Raw genomic sequence first — 4516 nt, forward strand, 5'->3', positions numbered from 1 at the left:
AGAGCAGGGACTGGGAGTTCTAGCTGAGGACCAGAAGGTGCCAAGGGAAGGAGGTACTTGTGGATCACATGTTCATAAATGAAAGCCTGGCTTGGCCACCATGGCTGCTTACATCTTCAGGAGGTGGCTCCTTCCTTGAGGGGTGGCTCCCTGCTGTCTGGCCCTGGTGTCTTAAAACAGGAAAGAAGAAAGCAGTGGCTCTGGGCTCTTGGGCATGTCTCTGAAACTCTTGGAACCCCCTTTTCCCTGTCTCCCAAGTGGGGATAAAAATAGTTTGTTCCCAGGACCGTTGGGAGAATTAAAAGTACCTGGGCCAGGAGCCTGCCCAGCAGGCCTCCATAAAACTGCCCACTTCCTCCTGCCTGCAGGCAGAGGGTGAACCGCACGCCTAGGAATGATGGAAATGGCTGGGGTGGGTATCCCATCTTGGGTGGCTGGGTCTGCACCAGGCCTCTGTGCTGGACATGACTTGCAGGTGACAGTGACATGATGGGGGAGGATGAGCAGCAGCTCTTTTTTTTTTTTTCCTCTTTTCTTACCCACTACCTATCCTCTCTTGTTCCAGGAAAGACCCTGTCTCCTCAGAGTTGAAGCAGATAAAGACACAGAACATTGAGGCAGCCTCTTTCCAGCACGCTCAGCTGGCTAAATGTTTATTTGCCCACCAAGGACTGTTCCTCTGCCCACCTCCGAGCCAAGCAGAAACCTGGGGCCCCCTTCATGGTGATCTCTGACTGGTGCTTCCCGTCACACCACAGACAACAGGCTGCTATAAATGGGCAGGGAAGGAGCGGGCAGTGGATATAGTAGACTAGTTCAGCCAGCAGCCAGTTGGCACCAGGTGGGGACCACAGCCTCAGCTCACCACTTCATCCCACCACGGAGGGTCCCCCGGTGAACTGTTCATAGAGGGGCAGAAAATCAAGGAGGCGTTGGGGAGCAGGCAGCGGCACAGCTCAGCCTCAGGCCCAGGCAACCTCGCACCCTCAGCCAGTGTTCTGGGTGTTGAGAAAATGGTCAGCAGCTTGTCACAGTCCACTGCCTCCAAACAGCACTCTGGAAATGTTGAATTTAAATCCAAATGCAGAGACACCAATATACATGCCTGCCACTCCTGCTGCCTCTGCCTGAAACTCAGTCACCACTGGCTACAAACATACCATGTGGGTCAGCTCAGTCCAAAAGCTTTTATTGAGTACCTATGTGTGCCAGGCACTGCAACTCCAGACAACTGCATACCTTAAAGTAACACACATTCTAAGAGGACATACAAGCATGGAAAGAAGAAGTCTTCCATGCAGCATGGGAACCAGTGCCGTTATAGGAGCACAAGGATATACACAGGAAGGAGTGATTAACTCTGGGGTCAGGGAAGGCACTTCTCAGGGAAGATGATCTCTCAGCAGGGTTTCCAAGGATGCATAGGAGTTTGGCAAGTGAACAGGGCAGTAAAGGGATCATTGTCATTGCCCATCTCCTGACAGCTTCTCTAGTCACACATTGTACTCCCCCTGCCCCTTTGCTGGCCATGCACTTTCCATTATGAATTTCACCTGCAAAACTTTCTGTGCTGTTCCAATTGCCTGAAGTGCTTTTCCTTTCCTTCCCTAGACTCTTCCCTAATCAACCTCCCAGGCTCACATTAAAGAACAATCCCTCCTCAGAGAGCAAAAGCCCCCTTCTAGATTCTGCCACGTATCCTCTTTCTCCCCTCCCCTAACTCTAACACACTTGTATCTGTGTGTTTGCTCCATGAGGGCAAGGACTGTGCGGACCCTGCAGTACCTAGAACAGTGCCTGACAGATTTCAGGAGCTGGTGGTTGGATGGATAGATAAAACCGGGTGGATGAGTGGATGGAGGTACAGATGGATGGATGGATGGATGGATGGATGGATGGATGGATGGATGGATGAGTAGATGGGTGGGTGGATGGATGGATGGATGGATGGATGGATGGATAAATGGATGGATGAGTGGATGGGTGGGTGGGTGGGTGGATGGATGGATGGATGGATGGATAAATGGGTGGATGGATGGAAGGAAGGATAGATGAATAGTTTGTTCAAGGAGATAAAGTGAGAACTGAGAACTGTAGAGGTACATAAAGTACTTGAGAATGAGATGATGGTGGGAGAATTATGGGAGATAAAATTGAAGAGACTGGTAGTAGTGGGGTCCTGGAAGGACCTGTAATCATACTAGAACACATTGGAATATAGAGCAAATTCCAGAACATCAGCAGTATAGACCTCTTTGAGATAATATAGTTCTACCTTTTGTTTTACAAATGAGGAAATTGAGCTCCAGAGAAGCAAGGTTTGCCTCAAATCACCCAGAGGGCAGAATCAATGTCTCTCTTGGTCCAGGCCCTCTCCATGGGCACACTCAGTCTCCTGTACCCCTGGAGGGATTAGGATGTGATAAAACCCCCACTTAACTCTTTATATGTCTCCTGGGTGGGGCCTAACTCTCTGGGTTTATCGCCTAAGGTCAGATGCTGTACCTGCTTCTCCCCACCTCCACAACACCTCTATCAGAACAAATGTCTGAAATTCAACTTAATCTAATTTAATCCAAAAGCAGAGATTATTGTATGTAGCTGAGAGTAGCAGGTGGGGCTGATTTCAGGTGCAGGGTCCAAGCACTCGAGTAATATTGCCAAATCTTGCAGCTGTGTCTATGTGTTAGCCACATCATCTCTTCCTGGTGAGCTTTCTCCATTGGGGTAGAGAGGACTAGGTGGGAAAAGATGGGCCCATAGAACTTGCAAGGCAGAATGGGGAAACTTTCCTCTCTCAGAGTCTATATATAAAATCCCAGTGGTTTCAGCTCAGATTTAGTAACTATGCTCAGAAAAATGAGTCACTGTAACTGGGCAATCCTGGATCTCATGTCCACCCTGCAGGCCAGGAGAGGGCATGAAACAGCAATGGATAGGATGTCAAGTGAAATGGAGAGAGAGGATAGTTCTTCTAAAGAAAGGGTGCTAATACAGCAGAACAGGGGAGGCATGCGGAGCAGTCAAAAGTGACAGATGGCCACAGCAGTCCTCTCATAGTGCTGGTTAACTAGGGCAGCACTTGCATGAGTACTTGAGAATAATAATAATAATAGCATTTAGAGTATGACATGCAAGTCCTCATTTAATCTTAGTTAACTTGGAGTGAGACAGCCTAGGCTTGAGTCCCAGCTCTACTATTTATTTGACCCTGAGCTTTTACTGACATCTCTTGAACCTGCTTCCCCTTCTATGAAATGGGACAGATGTAGCCCATCTTCCTGGAGCTGATGGGAGGGTCTTCCATAAACTGCAAAAGGACATACAATGCCAGGAATAGGAGAGGCTCCCAGGAACCCTTTGCTCACTGATGCAGGTAGAGAACAAAAAGAAGATGCCTGTAATAAACCAAAAGGTGTTCAGGACAAAGAAGCAGCAGGCTGACTCCCAGTCTGACTCACAGGAAGCCCTGTGCCGGGACCCTCCTGGCTTGGCTACTCTTCACCAGGCAAAGGGGGCAGAAAGAGGAGTTAATGGATTACAGGGCTGGGCAGGAAGAAGAGAGAATTTTTCATTTTAAAATGTTCTGAAATAATTCATATTTGCTTTGCAGGATGGTGTTGTGCGCTGTCAGCTCTGTAATAACTTCTAGGCCTTTATTTATTGTTTTGCCTTAATGATTCTGTGTTGCTCCAGTGTCGAGAATTCTCAGTGTCTTGTAACACATAATGGCAGAGAAGGTTCGGGCTGCAGCAGGCATGGGGGAGGGGGTCATGCTTCCAAGGGACCCTGCCAGTCTCCCTGGAGATGGCAGAGCCCAGTTCTGTGCAAGACACTCAAGTCATCTCCAAGGAGCCTGATCTGCGATTGCAAATCTCACAACATGTGGGAGCTGGTGCTATTACCCCATTTGACAGAAGTGAACACTGAGCCTTGGAGAAATCACCAGGTTTGCACCTGATTCTTCCTGACCAAGCTAGGATTTAGACACAGACCTGTTGTTCTCCAGGCTTCTGTGTCCTGTTAGGTCTACCACTTTGGTATGTGTAGGAATCACCAGGGGAAAAATCTTTAAAATATGGATCCCTAAAGACCCAACTCTAGAGACTGGGATTTAGTAGGTCTAGGATGGGCCTGAGGCTCTGTGTTTGGCAAGCTGCACAGATGAATCACAGTCACATTGGGAAATTCAACTGGTCACTGAGGCCCCACTAGAATCCGTGCAGCTGAACCCAGCTCCTCGAGACCTCTGGTCCCACAGTTAGGCCTATGTTGCTCACAAATGTCCCATCAGCTATTCCTGTCCCTCTGTCACTCTCCATCCTGGATCCCTGAAGGTTCCTATCCCCCCACTAACCCCCAGACCTCTAGTCCCTTCTGTTAAGCCAGGAGAGAAAGGGAAGGGGAGGCTTTCTGGGTTGCCATGGTAATCCTCGCCCTCCCAGTCTGTGGGGGGAAGCGGCTTCATCGTGAGCCTCCAGCCAAGGCCTGGAGGGAAGCAAGCTGTCTTAGGCAG

This window comes from Sciurus carolinensis, chromosome 3 (assembly GCF_902686445.1).
Source record: "Sciurus carolinensis chromosome 3, mSciCar1.2, whole genome shotgun sequence".
Lineage (NCBI taxonomy): Eukaryota > Metazoa > Chordata > Mammalia > Rodentia > Sciuridae > Sciurus > Sciurus carolinensis.